Source organism: Oncorhynchus masou, unplaced genomic scaffold (assembly GCF_036934945.1).
Source record: "Oncorhynchus masou masou isolate Uvic2021 unplaced genomic scaffold, UVic_Omas_1.1 unplaced_scaffold_2952, whole genome shotgun sequence".
NCBI classification, from domain to species: Eukaryota; Metazoa; Chordata; class Actinopteri; order Salmoniformes; family Salmonidae; genus Oncorhynchus; species Oncorhynchus masou.
In genome coordinates, this window is record NW_027009372.1 from 1 (window position 1) to 23,445 (window position 23,445).

Sequence of the window (23,445 nt, forward strand, 5' to 3'; positions counted from 1 at the left end):
CTAGAGACTGACCCTGTGTGTTAGTGGTATCATCTAGTCCCACTTGTTTCCTGATGCCAGAGACTGACCCTGTGTGTTAGCGCTATCATCTAGTCCCACTTGTTTCCTGATGCCAGAGACTGACTCCGTGTGTTAGCGCTATCATCTAGTCCCACTTGTTTCCTGATGCCAGAGACTGACTCCGTGTGTTAGCGCTATCATCTAGTCCCACTTGTTTCCTGATGCCAGAGACTGACCCTGTGTGTTAGCGCTATCATCTAGTCCCACTTGTTTCCTGATGCCAGAGACTGACTCCGTGTGTTAGCGGTATCATCTAGTCCCACTTGTTTCCTGATGCCAGAGACTGACTCCGTGTGTTAGCTGTATCATTTATTAAACAGCAGCTGACATTGTAGCTGTTCAGTTCTAATAACACCACCACTCGGCCTCTCCTCTCATGGCAGGGCATGCAGCACACCCTGCGTTCTGTAGAACAAGAAGTACTCTAGTCTTGACTTCTGTGCAGACTTAAGTGCTGCAGATTCCCGCTAGCATGTGTCTGTGTGTAAGAAGAGACTAAAGTGTTCTGACTCTGAAGAGTTTGATTTCTCCTGTACAGCAGCACTAGAACAATGGTTCTGATTCACAGCAACATCCTGTAACATTTACCAGTCAGGTCATACTGTAACATACCAGTCAGGTCATACTGTAACATTACCAGTCAGGTCATACTGTAACATTACCAGTCAGGTCATACTGTAACATTACCAGATCAGCACCAACATACCAGATCATACTGTAACATACCAGTCAGGTCATACTGTAACATTACCAGTCAGGTCATACTGTAACATTACCAGCATGCTGTAACATTACCAGTCAGGCCATACTGTAACATTACCAGTAACATACCAGTCAGGTCATACTGTAACATACCAGTAGATCATTACCAGTCAGGCCATGCTGTAACATTGCCAGTCAGGCCATACTGTAACCTTACCAGTCAGATCATACTGTAACATTACCAGTCAGGCCATACTGTAACATTACCAGCAGGCTACCAGTCAGGTCATGCTGTCTCTACAGTCATTAGCAGGCTAGCCTCAGTCTCTAGCATCTCTCTGATCCATTAGCAGGCTATCATCTGCATCTCTCTACAGTCATTAGGCTAGCCTCTCTCTACAGTCATTAGCAGGCTAGCCTCTCTACAGTCATTATCGCTACGGTCTAGCAGCCTCTCTCTACTCATTAGCTGGCTAGCATCACTCAGTCATTAGCAGGCCTAGCCTCTCTACGGTCAGTAGCAGGTTAGCCTCTCCTGGGTCATAAGCAGGCTAGCATCTCTATGGTCATTAGAAGGCTAACCTCTCTCTAGGGTCATTAGCAGGCTAGCCTCTCTACTGTCATTAGCAGGCTAGCTCTCTAGGGTCATTAGCAGGCTAACCTCTCTCTAGGGTCATTAGCAGGCTAGCCTCTCTCTACAGTCATTAGCAGGCTATCATCGTTCTACGGTCATTAGCAGGCTAGCCTCTCTCTACAGTCATTAGCTGGCTAGCATCACTCTACGGTCATTAGCAGGCTAGCCTCTCTCTACGGTCATTAGCAGGCTAGCCTCTCTCTACAGTCATTAGCTGGCTAGCATCACTTAATGGTCATTAGCAGGCTATCCTCTCTCTACGGTCAGTAGCAGGTTAGCCTCTCCTAGGGTCATAAGCAGGCTAGCATCTCTCTATGGTCATTAGAAGGCTAACCTCTCTCTAGGGTCATTAGCAGGCTAGCCTCTCTCTACTGTCATTAGCAGGCTAGCCTCTCTCTAGGGTCATTAGCAGGCTATCCTCTCTCTAGGGTCATTAGCAGTCCTGCATCAGAGCATCAGGCAATTAATGGCACAAGGAGAAGAGCGTGTACTGTCTTGTCGGTATTTCAGTCCATGACCAGCAGAGAGCAGTCTTTCACCATAATGTGCAGTGGAAGGGCCAATCCCAAATCAATCCCAAATCTGAGAGTATTTGATTGGTATAAGAAATATGACGCAACGTCCAGATAGCCTATCAGATAGCAAGGTGGATCACAAGTGCATAGGGCGCAGGTTTTAGGAGACGATTTAGGACTGGACCAATTGCTCTTATCCAAAGATTTACAGGAGCAATTAGGGTTAAGTGCCTTTCTCAAGGGCACATCAAATAGTCAGCTCAGAGATTTGAACCAGTGACTTACGGTTCCTGGCCCAACACTCTTAACCGCTAGGCTACCTGCCTGCCACAGGAGTTTTCTGTCAGGTTGTGGGTACTGTACGGTAGACACAGTGAAGGCAGCAGGGTGTCTTGGAGAATGTCTGTGGTCCTTCAGTACAATATGTGTTAGTGTTGATGCCATTATTTAACAAGGGACCTGTCTGGCGTCTGGCTCTACACACAGTAACTCTATACATGAGTGTGTCTGTGGTCCTTCAGTAGAACGGAGCACTGTTAATGTTAATGACGTCATCACACGAGGGACCTGGCCTCTAATGTTAGTGGCCAACGCACCGGGTGGTGGTGATCCCCCTCCCGATCAGAGGAACATTCTCATAACGAGGGTTCCCTCCAAACAGCATGGACTGATTCCTATAGGAGAGAGAGATGGGGGAGAGATGGAGAGTGTGTATGGGGAAGGGGGCAGACAGAGAGAGAGAGGGTGAGAGATTTCGAGAGCGAGAGAAACAGACAGAGAGAGTGAGAGAGAGAGTCAACTTATCTGATAAAACAAACACAGTGCTGCTTATTCCAGACACACAGACACATGGACACAGATACGGACAGGGACGCACAGACACATGGACACAGATACGGACAGGGACACACAGACACATGGACACAGATACGGACAGGGACACACAGACACATGGACACAGATACGGACAGGGACACACAGACACATGGACACAGATATGGACAGAGACACACAGACACATGGACACAGATACGGACAGAGACACACAGACACATGGACACAGATACGGACAGGGACACACAGACACATGGACACGGAGACACATGGACACAGATACAGACACGGACACACAGACACATGGACACAGACATGGACACAGACATGGACAGGGACACACAGACACATGGACACAGACATGGACACAGACATGGACAGAGACACACAGACACATGGACACAGATACGGACAGAGACACACAGACACATGGACACAGATACGGACAGAGACACACAGACACATGGACACAGATATGGACAGAGACACACAGACACATGGACACAGATACGGACAGAGACACACAGACACATGGACACAGATACGGACAGGGACACACAGACACATGGACACGGAGACACATGGACACAGATACAGACAGGGACACACAGACACATGGACACAGACACATGGACACAGATACGGACAGGGACACACAGACACATGGACACAGATACGGACAGGGACACACAGACACATGGACACAGATACAGACAGGGACACACAGACACATGGACACAGATACAGACAGGGACACACAGACACATGGACACAGACACAGACAGGGACACACAGACACATGGACACAGACACATGGACACAGATACAGACAGGGACACACAGACACCCTACCGCACCTCCTCTCTCTACTTACATGTACTCTGAGGTGGGGAGGATGGCGGCAGTCTGTGGTGGAGGGTGTGGACTGGCCTGGCTGTCCAGACTGCTGCTGTAGCTACAGAAGCTGTGTACATGGCTGGCTCTACTGGGGTTGAAGGTCATATGACGGGCCTGGGGGTTAAACGGATCCTCCTCATCGATGTCGTCATAGGCCCTGTCCCTGAGATCACCACAGAGGAGAGCACAGTCAGTCAGAGCCAGGCTTTCTGTTAGTTTCATTTCAAGGAAGGGCACAATGGTGCCCAAAGCAACATCCAGGCCCTCTAGCATCAACATCCAGACCCTCTAGCATCAACATCCAGGCCACTCTAGCATCAACATCCAGACCCTCTAGCATCAACATCCAGACCCTCTAGCATCAACATCCAGGCCCTCTAGCATCAACATCCAGACCCTCTAGCATCAACATCCAGACCCTCTAGCATCAACATCCAGACCCTCTAGCATCAACATCCAGACCCTCTAGCATCAACATCCAGACCCTCTAGCATCAACATCCAGACCCTCTAGCATCAACATCCAGACCCTCTAGCATCAACATCCAGACCCTCTAGCATCAACATCCAGACCCTCTAGCATCAACATCCAGACCCTCTAGCTTCAACATCCAGACCCTCTAGCATCAACATCCAGACCCTCTAGCATCAACATCCAGACCCTCTAGCATCAACATCCAGACCCTCTAGCATCAACATCCAGACCCTCTAGCATCAACATCCAGACCCTCTAGCATCAACATCCAGGCCCTCTAGCATCAACATCTAGGCCCTCTAGCATCAACATCCAGACCCTCTAGCATCAACATCCAGGCCCTCTAGCATCAACATCCAGACCTCTTAGCATCAACATCCAGGCCCTCTAGCATCAACATCTAGGCCCTCTAGCATCAACATCCAGACCCTCTAGCATCAACATCCAGGCCCTCTAGCATCAACATCCACACCCTCTAGCATCCAACATCCAGACCCTCTAGCATCAACATCCAGACCCTCTAGCATCAACATCCAGGCCCTCTAGCATCAACATCCAGACCCTCTAGCATCAACATCCAGGCCCTCTAGCATCAACATCCAGGCCCTCTAGCATCAACATCCAGACCCTCTAGCATCAACATCCAGGCCCTCTAGCATCAACATCCAGACCCTCTAGCATCAACATCCAGGCCCTCTAGCATCAACATCCAGACCCTCTAGCATCAACATCCAGGCCCTCTAGCATCAACATCCAGGCCCTCTAACATCAACATCCAGACCCTCTAGCATCAACATCCAGGCCCTCTAGCATCAACATCCAGGCCCTCTAGCACACAGGAGGTTGGTGACACCTTAATTAGGGAGGACAGGCTCATGGTATTGGCTGGAGCTGGAGTCGGTGGAATTCTATGAAGTACATCAAACACATTGTTTCCATTGTTTCCATGGTTTCCATGTGTTTGATGCCATTCCATTTGCTCCGTTCCAGACATTATTATGAGCCGTCCTCCCCCTGCAGCCTCCACTGGTCTAACATCAACATTGTTCATTGAAACCTATAAACACAAAAGTAGCACTAGAGCAAACATCTTTTAGGCGTGAATCTCCCAGTCCTTATTTGGTTAGGCTTAGGCGTAAAGGTCAAGGGTGGGGTTGGGGATGTGGTTACAGGTAGGTTGAACACACGTAGACCAGATACAGTGTTGCCAGTGCCTACCTGCTGGTGATGAGGGTCCATGCCTGGGGGATGGCACACAGCATGGCACAGAAGGCACTGACCGACAGCAGAGAGAAGAGGCAGAGGTAGAGGAGACCCTCCACCCCGTCGTAACACACACCCATCAGACCATCCAGGTAGTTCTACAACACAACGTACCTCACTGTTACCCTCCCTGTTAAGGTTAGAACTCCTTTTCTATTTCTGGTATAGTCACAAAGTGGAGTGTTGTGAGATAATAGTTTTGGGGGAGGGGGGGGTTCAAAGAACCTAAGAGCACCTTTGTCTTTTCATTCAAGTGTCTCTGGGTTTGTTCTCATTCTACAGAAGCATTCTAACTGTAACCATGACGTCCTCTCGTGTCAGGGTAATCATCTCACCTTATGGAGCCCCCTGCAGTCTAGCAGGGCTGTCAACTGGTTCAGGTTGAACTCTGTAGAGAGTTCAGCAGGCGCTGGATGCCCAGAAGATCTCTCTGTAGACAAGGTATAAAGACAGTGTGAGGAAAAACACTCCTGTAACACTATGTGTCCTCCTGTAGCACTATGGGTCCTCCAGTAACACTATGTGTCCTCCTGTAACACTATGTGTCCTCTTGTAACACTATGTGTCCTCCTGTAGCACTATGTATCCTCCTGTAACTCTATGTGTCCTCTTGTAGCACTATGGGTCCTCCTGTAGCACTATGTATCCTCCTGTAGCACTATGTGTCCTCCTGTAGTACTATGTGTCCTCCTGTAGCACTATGGGTCTCCTGTAACACTATGTGTCCTCCTGTAGCACTATGTGTCCTCCTGTAACACTATGTGTCCTCCTGTAACACTATGTGTCCTCCTGTAGCACTATGTGTCCTCCTGTAACTCTATGTGTCCTCCTGTAGCACTATGTGTCCTCCTGTAGCACTATGTGTCCTCCTGTAACTATATGTGTCCTCCCGTAGCACTATGTGTCCTCCTGTAACTCTATGTGTCCTCCTGTAGCACTATGTGTCCTCCTGTAACACTATGGTGTCCTCCTGTAGCACTATGTGTCCTCCTGTAGCACTATGTGTCCTCCTAGCTCCACTAGTCTAAGGATAACATGTCATTCTACTATACACAGTGGCACAGAGCACTAATTAACCCTAACATGTTAAACAGACATGCAGGATTTGAGAATTCATCTCCATGAGGGCTTTAACAGCGTTTTTACACTCTGCCCTTACACGTTGAGAAGAGAACATTGTCACCATGAGCACCAGATGTTGAGCTCCATAGAGATCTATGTACTGAATATAATAAATATAATGCTATTTCTATGTTGACGGCTGCTCCATCCCACCCCACCTCAGCAGTAGGGAAGACAGGTACAGAGAACTGCAGTAGTCCTTGTATCTGGATCTGCATGGTGGTCAGAGACCTCTGGAAGATAGTCAGAGACTGACACGCACACACACACACACACACGCACACACCACATACACACACGCACGCACGCACGCACGCACGCACACACACACACACACACACACACACACACACACACACACACACACACACACACACACACACACACACACACACACACACACACACACACACACACAAATTGTAGAGTCAAAGGGTGTGTGGAAACATGAGTGAAAATAAATCATAAAGTGTGTCATTATGGACACTTAATGGAGGACACGTTCATTTCAGATGGAGGCCCCGGATTACCCCCCCCCTCTCCTCCCCCTCTCTGATCCCCAGAACAAACAACAGACAATATTTCCATTGGCTCAGCCATAAGAGGGCACATTATCCGTGTCTACTTAACAAGGCATAACACAAAGCTTTGAATGGATACTGCTGTGTGTGTGTGTGCGTGTGTGTGTGTGTGTGTGTGTATTACCTCAATACACGGACCATTAATGCTGCCCTTTAAGTACGTTATATCCCCGTCATGGTAAATAACTACAAGGGATTTGGGGATGGAGGGGGGGTTGGTCTCTCTCTCTCTGTGTGTGTGTGTGTGTGTGTGTGTGTGTGTGTGTGTGTGTGTGTGTGTGTGTGTGTGTGTGTGTGTGTGTGTGTGTGTGTGTGTGTGTGTGTGTAGTCCTTGAGGCAGACTATACACACTGTCTATGTCTACACCCCACGAATTATCTCCAAATTCCACAGATAAAATGGACTTGGATCAAAGTGTATTTTTGTTATGGGCTTGAAGTCATTCATTTAGTAGCGCTGCTTGTTTTTTTCATTTTCATTAACATCTGCTTCTGAACTAATCAAACTAATGAGGGAAAACTACTTTTAAAACTAAAATATCATTAATGTGTGTGTGTTAGAACGTGATTTCAGTACCTGTTGGAAAGGGTTGGGTAGACTCTGACTGCAATACAGGTAGTAGTGTGTCACTTCTGTTAAGAGAGAGAGGAGAGAGAGAGAGGGGGGTGAGAGAGAGAGTGTGAGAGAATGAGAGAGGGACAGGGAAAAAGAGGGTAGGGAGATTGGAGAGCATGAGAGAGAGCGGGAGAAGAGAGAGAGAGAGAGAGAGAGAGAGAGAGAGAGAAGAGAGAGAAGAGAGAGAGTCAAACAACCAAAGCTCATCCCAATGAAGATGAACCCAAACACACACTGTACTAATTATGTTCATTCATTTTAGAAAGAAAAGACAACATAAACACATCTTAACATGTAGGATTTGTTCTGAAACAGCGATTCTATCTGGCCAGTGGTTCTATCTGACCAGTGGTTCTATCTGACCAGTGGTTCTATCTGAACAGTGGTTATATCTGGCCAATGGTTCTATCTGGCCAGTGGTTCTATCTGACCAGTGATTCTGTCTGACCAGTGGTTCTATCTGGCCAGTGGTTCTATCGGACCAGTGGTTATATCTGGCCAGTGGTTCTATCTGACCAGTGGTTCTATCTGGCCAGTGGTTCTATCTGACCAGTGATTCTATCTGACCAGTGGTTCTATCTGACCAGTGATTCTATCTGACCAGTGGTTCTATCTGGCCAGTGGTTCTATCTGACCAGTGGTTCTATCTGACCAGTGGTTCTATCTGAACAGTGGTTATATCTGGCCAATGGTTCTATCTGGCCAGTGGTTCTATCTGACCAGTGATTCTGTCTGACCAGTGATTATGCCTGACCAGTGATTCTGTCTGACCAGTGATTCTGTCTGACCAGTGATTCTGTCTGACCAGTGATTCTGTCTGACCAGTGATTCTGTCTGACCAGTGATTCTGTCTGACCAGTGGTTCTGTCTGACCAGTGTGAGCCAGTGTGGACTGTGAAGATAACTCGTATAAATCCCTGTGTTAGTCTGTTATTAGTCAAACTTAAACTTGAACTTGAAGGTACTTCACCTGCACTGAGGAACTCCTTGGTCCTGTTTGCTATGAACTTGTCTGGAGACACACAGAAGTCACTGGTGCCCTGAAGAGGAAACAAGATAATATACTGTCAGAAGTCTCTGGTGCCCTGAAGGGAAACAAGATAATATACTGTCAGAAGTCACTGGTGCCCTGAAGGGGAAACAAGATAATATACTGTCAGAAGTCACTGATGCCCTGAAGGGGAAACAAGATAATATACTGTCAGAAGTCTCTGGTGCCCTGAAGGGGAAACATGATAATATACTGTCAGAAGTCTCTGGTGCCCTGAAGGGGAAACATGATAATATACTGTCAGAAGTTACTGGTGCCCTGAAGGGAAACAAGATAATATACTGTCAGAAGTCACTGGTGCCCTGAAGGGGAAACAAGATAATATACTGTCAGAAGTCACTGGTGCCCTGAAGGGGAAACAAGATAATATACTGTCAGAAGTCACTGATGCCCTGAAGGGGAAACAAGATAATATACTGTCAGAAGTCACTGGTGCCCTGAAGGGGAAACAAGATAATATACTGTCAGAAGTCACTGGTGCCCTGAAGGGAAACAAGATAATATACTGTCAGAAGTCACTGGTGCCCTGAAGGGGAAACATGATAATATACTGTCAGAAGTCACTGGTGCCCTGAAGGGGAAACAAGATAATATACTGTCAGAAGTCTCTGGTGACCTGAAGGGGAAACAAGATAATATACTGTCAGAAGTCTCTGGTGCCCTGAAGGGGAAACAAGATAATATACTGTCAGAAGTCTCTGGTGCCCTGAAGGGAAAACAAGATAATATACTGTCAGAAGTCTCCGGTGCCCTGAAGGGAAAACAAGATAATATACTGTCAGAAGTCACTGGTGCCCTGAAGGGGAAACAAGATAATATACTGTCAGAAGTCACTGGTGCCCTGAAGGGGAAACAAGATAATATACTGTCAGAAGTCACTGGTGCCCTGAAGGGGAAACAAGATAATATACTGTCAGAAGTTACTGGTGCCCTGAAGGGGAAACAAGATAATATACTGTCAGAAGTCACTGATGCCCTGAAGGGGAAACAAGATAATATACTGTCAGAAGTCTCTGGTGCCCTGAAGGGGAAACAAGATAATATACTGTCAGAAGTCACTGGTGCCTGAAGGGGAAACAAGATAATATACTGTCAGAAGTCACTGGTGCCCTGAAGGGGAAACAAGATAATATACTGTCAGAAGTCACTGGTGCCCTGAAGGGGAAACAAGATAATATACTGTCAGACGTCTCTGGTGCCCTGAAGGGGAAACATGATAATATACTGTCAGAAGTCACTGGTGCCCTGAAGGGGAAACAAGATAATATACTGTCAGAAGTCACTGGTGCCCTGAAGGGGAAACAAGATAATATACTGTCAGAAGTCATTTGTGCCCTGAAGGGGAAACAAGATAATATACTGTCAGAAGTCTCTGGTGCCCTGAAGGGGAAACATGATAATATACTGTCAGAGGTCACTGGTGCCCTGAAGGGGAAACAAGATAATATACTGTCAGAAGTCTCTGGTGCCCTGAAGGGAAAACAAGATAATATACTGTCAGAAGTCTCTGGTGCCCTGAAGGGGAAACAAGATAATATACTGTCAGAAGTCTCTGGTGCCCTGAAGGGGAAACAAGATAATATACTGTCAGAAGTCACTGGTGCCCTGAAGGGGAAACAAGATACTATACTGTCAGAAGTCACTGGTGCCCTGAAGGGGAAACAAGATAATATACTGTCAGAAGTCTCTGGTGCCCTGAAGGGGAAACAAGATAATATACTGTCAGAAGTCACTGGTGCCCTGAAGGGGAAACAAGATAATATACTGTCAGAAGTCACTGATGCCCTGAAGGGGAAACAAGATAATATACTGTCAGAAGTCACTGGTGCCCTGAAGGGGAAACAAGATAATATACTGTCAGAAGTCTCTGGTGCCCTGAAGGGGAAACATGATAATATACTGTCAGAAGTTACTGGTGCCCTGAAGGGGAAACAAGATAATATACTGTCAGAAGTCACTGGTGCCCTGAAGGGGAAACAAGATAATATACTGTCAGAAGTCACTGGTGCCCTGAAGGGGAAACAAGATAATATACTGTCAGAAGTCACTGATGCCCTGAAGGGGAAACAAGATAATATACTGTCAGAAGTCACTGGTGCCCTGAAGGGAAACAAGATAATATACTGTCAGAAGTCACTGGTGCCCTGAAGGGAAACAAGATAATATACTGTCAGAAGTCACTGGTGGCCCTGAAGGGGAAACAAGATAATATACTGTTAGAAGTTACTGGTGCCCTGAAGGGGAAACAAGATAATATACTGTCAGAAGTCACTGGTGCCCTGAAGGGGAAACAAGATAATATACTGTCAGAAGTCTCTGGTGCCCTGAAGGGGAAACAAGATAATATACTGTCAGAAGTCACTGGTGCCCTGAAGGGGAAACAAGATAATATACTGTCAGAAGTCACTGATGCCCTGAAGGGGAAACAAGATAATATACTGTCAGAAGTCACTGGTGCCCTGAAGGGGAAACAAGATAATATACTGTCAGAAGTCTCTGGTGCCCTGAAGGGGAAACATGATACTATACTGTCAGAAGTCACTGGTGCCCTGAAGGGGAAACAAGATAATATACTGTCAGAAGTCTCTGGTGCCCTGAAGGGGAAACAAGATAATATACTGTCAGAAGTCACTGGTGCCCTGAAGGGGAAACAAGATAATATACTGTCAGAAGTCACTGATGCCCTGAAGGGGAAACAAGATAATATACTGTCAGAAGTCACTGGTGCCCTGAAGGGGAAACAAGATAATATACTGTCAGAAGTCTCTGGTGCCCTGAAGGGGAAACATGATAATATACTGTCAGAAGTTACTGGTGCCCTGAAGGGGAAACAAGATAATATACTGTCAGAAGTCACTGGTGCCCTGAAGGGGAAACAAGATAATATACTGTCAGAAGTCACTGGTGCCCTGAAGGGGAAACAAGATAATATACTGTCAGAAGTCACTGATGCCCTGAAGGGAAACAAGATAATATAATGTCAGAAGTCACTGGTGCCCTGAAGGGGAAACAAGATAATATACTGTCAGAAGTCACTGGTGCCCTGAAGGGGAAACAAGATAATATACTGTCAGAAGTCTCTGGTGCCCTGAAGGGAAAACAAGATAATATACTGTCAGAAGTCACTGGTGCCCTGAAGGGGAAACATGATAATATACTGTCAGAAGTTACTGGTGCCCTGAAGGGGAAACAAGATAATATACTGTCAGAAGTCACTGGTGCCCTGAAGGGGAAACAAGATAATATACTGTCAGAAGTCACTGGTGCCCTGAAGGGAAACAAGATAATATACTGTCAGAAGTCTCTGGTGCCCTGAAGGGGAAACAAGATAATATACTGTCAGAAGTCACTGGTGCCCTGAAGGGGAAACAAGATAATATACTGTCAGAAGTCACTGATGCCCTGAAGGGGAAACAAGATAATATACTGTCAGAAGTCACTGGTGCCCTGAAGGGGAAACAAGATAATATACTGTCAGAAGTCTCTGGTGCCCTGAAGGGGAAACATGATACTATACTGTCAGAAGTCACTGGTGCCCTGAAGGGGAAACAAGATAATATACTGTCAGAAGTCTCTGGTGCCCTGAAGGGGAAACAAGATAATATACTGTCAGAAGTCACTGGTGCCCTGAAGGGGAAACAAGATAATATACTGTCAGAAGTCACTGATGCCCTGAAGGGGAAACAAGATAATATACTGTCAGAAGTCACTGGTGCCCTGAAGGAAACAAGATAATATACTGTCAGAAGTCTCTGGTGCCCTGAAGGGGAAACATGATAATATACTGTCAGAAGTTACTGGTGCCCTGAAGGGAAACAAGATAATATACTGTCAGAAGTCACTGGTGCCCTGAAGGGGAAACAAGATAATATACTGTCAGAAGTCACTGGTGCCCTGAAGGGGAAACAAGATAATATACTGTCAGAAGTCACTGATGCCCTGAAGGGGAAACAAGATAATATACTGTCAGAAGTCACTGGTGCCCTGAAGGAAACAAGATAATATACTGTCAGAAGTCACTGGTGCCCTGAAGGGGAAACAAGATAATATACTGTCAGAAGTCACTGGTGCCCTGAAGGGGAAACATGATAATATACTGTCAGAAGTCACTGGTGCCCTGAAGGGGAAACAAGATAATATACTGTCAGAAGTCACTGATGCCCTGAAGGGGAAACAAGATAATATACTGTCAGAAGTCACTGGTGCCCTGAAGGGGAAACAAGATAATATACTGTCAGAAGTCACTGGTGCCCTGAAGGGGAAACAAGATAATATACTGTCAGAAGTCACTGGTGCCCTGAAGGGGAAACATGATAATATACTGTCAGAAGTCACTGGTGCCCTGAAGGGGAAACAAGATAATATACTGTCAGAAGTCTCTGGTGACCTGAAGGGGAAACAAGATAATATACTGTCAGAAGTCTCTGGTGCCCTGAAGGGGAAACAAGATAATATACTGTCAGAAGTCTCTGGTGCCCTGAAGGGAAAACAAGATAATATACTGTCAGAAGTCTCTGGTGCCCTGAAGGGGAAACAAGATAATATACTGTCAGAAGTCACTGGTGCCCTGAAGGGGAAACAAGATAATATACTGTCAGAAGTCACTGGTGCCCTGAAGGGGAAACAAGATAATATACTGTCAGAAGTTACTGGTGCCCTGAAGGGGAAACAAGATAACATACTGTCAGAAGTCACTGATGCCCTGAAGGGGAAACAAGATAATATACTGTCAGAAGTCTCTGGTGCCCTGAAGGGAAACAAGATAATATACTGTCAGAAGTCACTGGTGCCCTGAAGGGGAAACAAGATAATATACTGTCAGAAGTCACTGGTGCCCTGAAGGGGAAACAAGATAATATACTGTCAGAAGTCACTGGTGCCCTGAAGGGGAAACAAGATAATATACTGTCAGAAGTCTCTGGTGCCCTGAAGGGGAAACATGATAATATACTGTCAGAAGTCACTGGTGCCCTGAAGGGGAAACAAGATAATATACTGTCAGAAGTCACTGGTGCCCTGAAGGGGAAACAAGATAATATACTGTCAGAAGTCATTTGTGCCCTGAAGGGAAACAAGATAATATACTGTCAGAAGTCTCTGGTGCCCTGAAGGGGAAACATGATAATATACTGTCAGAGGTCACTGGTGCCCTGAAGGGGAAACAAGATAATATACTGTCAGAAGTCTCTGGTGCCCTGAAGGGAAAACAAGATAATATACTGTCAGAAGTCTCTGGTGCCCTGAAGGGGAAACAAGATAATATACTGTCAGAAGTCTCTGGTGCCCTGAAGGGGAAACAAGATAATATACTGTCAGAAGTCACTGGTGCCCTGAAGGGGAAACAAGATACTATACTGTCAGAAGTCACTGGTGCCCTGAAGGGGAAACAAGATAATATACTGTCAGAAGTCTCTGGTGCCCTGAAGGGGAAACAAGATAATATACTGTCAGAAGTCACTGGTGCCCTGAAGGGGAAACAAGATAATATACTGTCAGAAGTCACTGGTGCCCTGAAGGGGAAACATGATAATATACTGTCAGAAGTCTCTGGTGCCCTGAAGGGGAAACAAGATAATATACTGTCAGAAGTCTCTGGTGCCCTGAAGGGGAAACAAGATAATATACTGTCAGAAGTCACTGGTGCCCTGAAGGGGAAACAAGATAATATACTGTCAGAAGTCACTGGTGCCCTGAAGGGGAAACATGATAATATACTGTCAGAAGTCTCTGGTGCCCTGAAGGGGAAACAAGATAATATACTGTCAGAAGTCACTGGTGCCCTGAAGGGGAAACAAGATAATATACTGTCAGAAGTCACTGATGCCCTGAAGGGGAAACAAGATAATATACTGTCAGAAGTCACTGGTGCCCTGAAGGGGAAACAAGATAATATACTGTCAGAAGTCACTGGTGCCCTGAAGGGGAAACAAGATAATATACTGTCAGAAGTCACTGGTGCCCTGAAGGGGAAACATGATAATATACTGTCAGAAGTCACTGGTGCCCTGAAGGGGAAACAAGATAATATACTGTCAGAAGTCACTGATGCCCTGAAGGGGAAACAAGATAATATACTGTCAGAAGTCACTGGTGCCCTGAAGGGGAAACAAGATAATATACTGTCAGAAGTCACTGGTGCCCTGAAGGGGAAACAAGATAATATACTGTCAGAAGTCACTGGTGCCCTGAAGGGGAAACATGATAATATACTGTCAGAAGTCACTGGTGCCCTGAAGGGGAAACAAGATAATATACTGTCAGAAGTCTCTGGTGACCTGAAGGGGAAACAAGATAATATACTGTCAGAAGTCTCTGGTGCCCTGAAGGGGAAACAAGATAATATACTGTCAGAAGTCTCTGGTGCCCTGAAGGGAAAACAAGATAATATACTGTCAGAAGTCTCTGGTGCCCTGAAGGGGAAACAAGATAATATACTGTCAGAAGTCACTGGTGCCCTGAAGGGGAAACAAGATAATATACTGTCAGAAGTCACTGGTGCCCTGAAGGGGAAACAAGATAATATACTGTCAGAAGTTACTGGTGCCCTGAAGGGGAAACAAGATAACATACTGTCAGAAGTCACTGATGCCCTGAAGGGGAAACAAGATAATATACTGTCAGAAGTCTCTGGTGCCCTGAAGGGGAAACAAGATAATATACTGTCAGAAGTCACTGGTGCCCTGAAGGGGAAACAAGATAATATACTGTCAGAAGTCACTGGTGCCCTGAAGGGAAACAAGATAATATACTGTCAGAAGTCACTGGTGCCCTGAAGGGGAAACAAGATAATATACTGTCAGAAGTCTCTGGTGCCCTGAAGGGGAAACATGATAATATACTGTCAGAAGTCACTGGTGCCCTGAAGGGGAAACAAGATAATATACTGTCAGAAGTCACTGGTGCCCTGAAGGGGAAACAAGATAATATACTGTCAGAAGTCATTTGTGCCCTGAAGGGGAAACAAGATAATATACTGTCAGAAGTCTCTGGTGCCCTGAAGGGGAAACATGATAATATACTGTCAGAGGTCACTGGTGCCCTGAAGGGGAAACAAGATAATATACTGTCAGAAGTCTCTGGTGCCCTGAAGGGAAAACAAGATAATATACTGTCAGAAGTCTCTGGTGCCCTGAAGGGGAAACAAGATAATATACTGTCAGAAGTCTCTGGTGCCCTGAAGGGGAAACAAGATAATATACTGTCAGAAGTCACTGGTGCCCTGAAGGGGAAACAAGATACTATACTGTCAGAAGTCACTGGTGCCCTGAAGGGGAAACAAGATAATATACTGTCAGAAGTCTCTGGTGCCCTGAAGGGGAAACAAGATAATATACTGTCAGAAGTCACTGGTGCCCTGAAGGGGAAACAAGATAATATACTGTCAGAAGTCACTGGTGCCCTGAAGGGGAAACATGATAATATACTGTCAGAAGTCTCTGGTGCCCTGAAGGGGAAACAAGATAATATACTGTCAGAAGTCTCTGGTGCCCTGAAGGGGAAACATGATAATATACTGTCAGAAGTCACTGGTGCCCTGAAGGGGAAACAAGATAATATACTGTCAGAAGTCTCTGGTGCCCTGAAGGGGAAACAAGATAATATACTGTCAGAAGTTACTGGTGCCCTGAAGGGGAAACAAGATACTATACTGTCAGAAGTCACCGGTGCCCTGAAGGGGAAACAAGATAATATACTGTCAGAAGTTACTGGTGCCCTGAAGGGGAAACAAGATAATATACTGTCAGAAGTCACTGGTGCCCTGAAGGGGAAACAAGATAATATACTGTCAGAAGTCACTGGTGCCCTGAAGGGGAAACAAGATAATATACTGTCAGAAGTCACTGGTGCCCTGAAGGGGAAACATGATAATATACTGTCAGAAGTTACTGGTGCCCTGAAGGGGAAACAAGATAATATACTGTCAGAAGTCACTGGTGCCCTGAAGGGGAAACATGATAATATACTGTCAGAAGTCACTGGTGCCCTGAAGGGGAAACATGATAATATACTGTCAGAAGTCACTGGTGCCCTGAAGAGGAAACAAGATAATATACTGTCAGAAGTCTCTGGTGCCCTGAAGGGGAAACAAGATAATATACTGTCAGAAGTCTCTGGTGCCCTGAAGGGGAAACATGATAATATACTGTCAGAAGTCACTGGTGCCCTGAAGGGGAAACAAGATAATATACTGTCAGAAGTCTCTGGTGCCCTGAAGGGGAAACAAGATAATATACTGTCAGAAGTCACTGGTGCCCTGAAGGGGAAACAAGATAATATACTGTCAGAAGTTACTGGTGCCCTGAAGGGGAAACAAGATAATATACTGTCAGAAGTCACCGGTGCCCTGAATGGGAAACAAGATAATATACTGTCAGAAGTCTCTGGTGCCCTGAAGGGGAAACAAGATAATATACTGTCAGAAGTCACTGATGCCCTGAAGGGGAAACAAGATAATATACTGTCAGAAGTTACTGGTGCCCTGAAGGGGAAACAAGATAATATACTGTCAGAAGTCTCTGGTGCCCTGAAGGGAAAACAAGATAATATACTGTCAGAAGTCTCTGGCGCCCTGAAGGGAAACAAGATAATATACTGTCAGAAGTCACTGGTGCCCTGAAGGGGAAACAAGATAATATACTGTCAGAAGTCTCTGGTGCCCTGAAGGGGAAACAAGATAATATACTGTCAGAAGTCACTGGTGCCCTGAAGGGGAAACAAGATAATATACTGTCAGAAGTCTCTGGTGCCCTGAAGGGAAACAAGATACTATACTGTGCAGTGTTGGAGTCAACTCCATTCGAAATGGACAGTGATCTTACAGAACAAAGAAAATTGAGGACCCGTCATAAACACTTCAGACTCAAATCCCTTCCCAGAATCTCAATGACTGTTCTGTTTTATTAGACAGTCGATGGAGGCTGTGACAGAAAATAACATATTGTCAAGGTAAATCAACTACAGATCACACAAGAGGGTTGTTAGTAACAACAGTCTACACGCCTCTTTAACCTGTGCTGAAAATAGCAGAACCAACCTTGGCATACAGTCTGTGTGTGTGTGTGTGTGTGTGTGTGTGTGTGTGTGTGTGTGTGTGTGTGTGTGTGTGTGTGTGTGTGGTTAGTGCTATCCGGGACCCTAAACTCTAACCATAACCCTAACCTTAACCCTTACCTCAACCATTTCACATTTCAACTTTAACGGGGTGACCTCAGAGTTATATGTCCCAAGGAACCCAGATAGCAAGGGCCGTGCATGCGTGTGCGTGTTTGTGTGTGAGGGAAGAGAGCCTGTTGATGTGCATGCATAAGCAATTACTGGCAAGCCCCAAAAAATCCCCATACACATAGAAATACAATGACATGTCTAGAAGTTTAGAGGTAATCGATATAGTCATGATCTATTGACATTATATTTCTATGACCAAATATTTCTCTCCCTCACTTATTGTTGGGAGAGGAGGAGTTGAGGAGGAGCAATGATCTGGGTTGAGGAGGAGGAGGAACAATGATCTGGGTTGAGGAGGAGGAGGAACAGTGATCTCGTTTGAGGAGTTGGAGGAGGAGGAACAATAATCTGGGTTGAGGAGGAGGAGGAGGAGGAACAATGATCTGGTTTGAGGAGGAGGAGGAGGAACAGTGATCTCGTTTGAGGAGTTGGAGGAGGAGGAACAATAATCTGGGTTGAGGAGGAGGAGGAGGAGGAACAATAATCTGGGTTGAGGAGGAGGAGGAGGAGGAACAGTGATCTCGTTTGAGGAGTTGGAGGAGGAGGAACAGTGATCTCGTTTGAGGAGTTGGAGGAGGAGGAACAATAATCTGGGTTGAGGAGGAGGAGGAACAATGATCTGGTTTGAGGAGGAGGAGGAGGAGGAGGAGGAGGAACAATGATCTGGTTTGAGGAGGAGGAGGAACAATGATCTGGGTTGAGGAGGAGGAGGAGGAACAGTGATCTGGTTTGAGGAGGAGGAGGAACAATGATCTGGGTTGAGGAGGAGGAGGAGGAGGAACAATGATCTGGGTTGAGGAGGAGGAGGAACAATGATCTGGGTTGAGGAGGAGGAGGAGGAACAATGATCTGGGTTGAGGAGGAGGAGGAGGAGGAGGAGGAGGAGGAACAATGATCTGGTTTGAGGAGGAGGAGGAGGAACAATAATCTGGGTTGAGGAGGAGGAGGAACAATGATCTGGTTTGAGGAGGAGGAGGAGGAGGAACAATAATCTGGGTTGAGGAGGAGGAGGAGGAGGAACAGTGATCTCGTTTGAGGAGTTGGAGGAGGAGGAACAGTGATCTCGTTTGAGGAGTTGGAGGAGGAGGAACAATAATCTGGGTTGAGGAGGAGGAGGAACAATGATCTGGTTTGAGGGAGGAGGAGGAGGAGGAGGAGGAGGAGGAACAATGATCTGGTTTGAGGAGGAGGAGGAACAATGATCTGGGTTGAGGAGGAGGAGGAGGAACAGTGATCTGGTTTGAGGAGGAGGAGGAACAATGATCTGGGTTGAGGAGGAGGAGGAGGAGGAACAATGATCTGGGTTGAGGAGGAGGAGGAACAATGATCTGGGTTGAGGAGGAGGAGGAGGAACAATGATCTGGGTTGAGGAGGAGGAGGAGGAGGAGGAGGAACAATGATCTGGTTTGAGGAGGAGGAGGAGGAACAATAATCTGGGTTGAGGAGGAGGAGGAACAATGATCTGGTTTGAGGAGGAGGAGGAGGAGGAGGAGGAGGAGGAGGAACAATGATCTGGTTTGAGGAGGAGGAGGAACAATGATCTGGGTTGAGGAGGAGGAGGAGGAACAGTGATCTGGGTTGAGGAGGAGGAGGAGGAACAATGATCTGGGTTGAGGAGGAGGAGGAGGAGGAGGAGGAGGAGGAACAATGATCTAGTTTGAGGAGGAGGAGGAACAGTGATCTGGGTTGAGGAGGAGGAGGAACAATGATCTTGTGGATAAACTGGTCAGTGATGTCAACACGGTATGCATTACTGTAATTCTGACTGTTGTTGTGATACTGTTGCAGGGTATTTTCTGGTCAAATAAATGTAGACTCATGATTTCCTCATGTCCCTCCCTCCCTCCCTCCTCCCTCCCTCCCTCCCTCCCTCCCTCCCTCCCTCCCTCCCTCCCTCCCCCCCCTCCTCCCTCCCTCCCCCTCCCTCCCTCCCTCCCTCCCTGCGTAAGAAGCACAGCTGCCCAGCCTCTGGATAATCCTAGTCCCATCATGCTGGCCCCTCTCTGGGATGGAGGGAGGGGGAGAGCGATCCTGAATGGCCCTGTTATTAACAAAGTCTGCCCCATTAACCCCACTAAGACTAGACATACTGCATACACACATACACTACATGGCCAGGAGGAGGAGGAGGAACAATGATCTGGTTTGAGGAGGAGGAGGAGGAGGAACAATGATCTGGTTTGAGGAGGAGGAGGAGGAGGAGGAGGAGGAGGAACAATGATCTGGTTTGAGGAGGAGGAGGAACAATGATCTGGGTTGAGGAGGAGGAGGAACAATGATCTAGTTTGAGGAGGAGGAGGAGGAACAATGATCTAGTTTGAGGAGGAGGAGGAGGAACAATGATCTGGTTTGAGGAGGAGGAGGAGGAGGAGGAGGAGGAACAATGATCTAGTTTGAGGAGGAGGAGGAACAGTGATCTGGTTTGAGGAGGAGGAGGAGGAACAGTGATCTGGTTTGAGGAGGAGGAGGAGGAACAGTGATCTGGTTTGAGGAGGAGGAGGAGGAGGAGGAGGAACAATGATCTGGTTTGAGGAGGAACAGTGATCTGGTTTGAGGAGGAGGAGGAGGAGGAACAGTGATCTGGGTTGAGGAGGAGGAGGAGGAACAATGATCTGGGTTGAGGAGGAGGAGGAACAGTGATCTGGTTTGAGAAGGAAGAGGAGGAACAATGATCTGGGTTGAGGAGGAGGAGGAACAATGATCTGGATTGACGAGGAGGAGGAGGAACAGTGATCTGGTTTGAGGAGGAGGAGGAGGAGGAACAGTGATCTGGGTTGAGGAGGAGGAGGAACAATGATCTGGGTTGAGGAGGAGGAGGAACAGTGATCTGGGTTGAGGAGGAGGAGGAACAATGATCTGGGTTGAGGAGGAGGAGGAACAGTGATCTGGGTTGAGGAGGAGGAGGAGGAACAGTGATCTGGGTTGAGGAGGAGGAGGAACAGTGATCTGGGTTGAGGAGGAGGAGGAGGAGGAACAGTGATCTGGGTTGAGGAGGAGGAGGAGGAACAGTGATCTGGGTTGAGGAGGAGGAGGAACAGTGATCTTGTGGATAAACTGGTCAGTTATGTCAACACGGTATGCATTACTATAATTCTGACTGTTGTTGTGATACTGTTGCAGGGTATTTTCTGGTCAAATAAATGTAGACTCATGATTTCCTCATGTCACTCAATCCCTCCCTCCTCCCTCCCTCCCTCCCTCCATCTCCCTCCCTCCCTGCGTTAGAAGCACAGCTGCCCAGCCTCTGGATAATCCTAGTCCCATCATGCTGGCCCCTCTCTGGGATGGAGGGAGGGGGAGAGGGATCATGAATGGCCCTGTTATTAACAAAGTCTGCCCCCTCAAACATCTCATTACAAAATCATGGCCATTAATATGGAGTTGGTCCCCTCTTTGCTGCTATAACAGCTTCCACTCTTCTGGGAAGACTTTCCACTAGATGTTGGAACATTGCTGTGGGGACTACACTTCAGCCACAAGAGCAATAGTGAGGTCGGGCACTGATGTTGGGTGATTGGGCCTGGCTCGCAGTCTGTGTTCCAATTCATCCCAAAGGTGTTCTATGGAGTTGAGGTCAGGCTCTGTGCAAGCCAGTCAAGTTCTTCCAGCTTGTGTGGCCTACCATTTTGTGGCTGAGCCGTTGTTGCTCCTAGACGCTAGCAGGGCAGACATTTAATCAACTGACTTGGAGGAAAGGTATCATCCTATGACGGTGTCACACTGACAGTCACTGAGCTCTTCATTAAATCCATTCTACTGCCAATGTTTGTATATGGTGTATGGATGTGTGCTCGACTTGATATACCTGTCAGCAATGAGTGTGGCAGAACTACCTGAATACACTAATTTGAAACGGTGTCCACATACTTTTGCATAGATAGTGTATGTGTAAGACAGGTCATAGTTTGGTTGTTATCTGGCCAGATAATCCGATTATAACCAGTGGAAGACGTAAAAAAAACTATAATTTTGCAATCAGAACACAACCTGACCATGACATCACAAAAGACATAAAGACGTAAGAATGAGATCACTTGAATCAGTTTTTAATTCGAGCATGTTTGGCGATGACGGGACAGAACAGACACTCACCACGGCAGTAGCAGTGCCTGCTCCTAGTGATGCCCAGCTCAGGACCAGAGATATCACCCCAAACACCATGATCCTGAAACAGAGAGAGAGAGAGAGAGAGAGAGAGAGAGAAAGAGAGAGAGAGAGAGAGAGAGAGAGAGAGAGAGAGAGAGAGAGAGGAGAGAGAGAGGGGTAAAGAGAGAGAGGGAGAGGTAAAAGAGAGGTAAAGAGAGAGGTGAAGAGAGAGGTAAAGAGAGAAACAGGGAGAGGTAGAGAGAGAGAAAGAGAGAAACAGGGAGAGGTAGAGAGAGAGAAAGAGAGAAACATGGAGAGGTAGAGAGAGACAGAAAGAGAGAAACAGGGAGAGGTAGAGAGAGAGAAAAAGAGAAACAGGGAGAGGTAGAGAGAGAGAAAGAGAAAAACAGGGAGAGGTAGAGAGAGAGAAAGAGAGAAACAGGGAGAGGTAGAGAGAGAGGAAACAGGGAGAGGTAGAGAGAGAAGACAGAAAGAGAGAAACAGGGAGAGGTAGAGAGAGAGAGAGAGAGAAACAGGGAGAGGTAGAGAGAGGAAACAGGGAGAGGTATAGAGAGAGAGAGAAAGAGAAAGAGAGAAACAGGGATAGGTAGAGAGAGAGAGAAAGAGAGAAACAGGGAGAGGTAGAGAGAGAGAGAAAGAGAGAAACAGGGAGAGGTAGAGAGAGAAAGAGAGAAACAGGGAGAGGTAGGGAGAGAGAGATAGAAAGAGAGAAACAGGGAGAGGTAGAGAGAGAGAGAAAGAGAGAAACAGGGAGAGGTAGAGAGATAGAAAGAGAGAAACAGGGAGAGGTATAGAGAGAGATAGAAAGAGAGAAACAGAGAGAGGTAGAGAGAGAGAGAAAAGAGAGAAACAGGGAGAGGTAGAGAGATAGAAAGAGAGAAACAGGGAGAGGTATAGAGAGAGAGATAGAAGGAGAAACAGGGAGAGGTAGAGAGAGAGAAAGAGAGAAACAGGGAGAGGTAGAGAGAGAGATAGAAAGAGAGAAACAGGGAGAGATAGAGAGATAGAAAGAGAGAAACAGGGAGAGGTAGAGAGAGAGAAAGAGAGAAACAGGGAGAGATAGAGAGAGAGAGAGAGAAAGAGAGAAACAGGGAGAGGTAGAGGTATAGAAAGAGAGAAACATTACATCACATTTACATTTAAGTCATTTAGCAGACGGTCTTATCCAGAGCGACTTACAAATTGACAGGGAGAGATAGAGAGAGAGAGAGAGAAAAGAGAAAGAGGGAGAGGTAGAGGCATAGAAAGAGAGAAACAGGGAGAGGTAGAGAGAGAGAGATAGAAAGAGAAACAGGGAGAGGTAGAGAGAGAAAGAGAGAAACAGGGAGAGGTAGAGAGAGAGATAGAAAGAGAGAAACAGGGAGA

General features: G+C 46.6%; 1 pseudogene; it reads right to left on the reverse strand.

Annotated features, from left to right (window-relative positions):
• Positions 1-2,471: 2,471 nt before the first annotated feature.
• Positions 2,472-23,445, reverse strand: part of LOC135534054 (protein tweety homolog 2-like) — a 30,263-nt pseudogene continuing 9,289 nt past the window's right edge.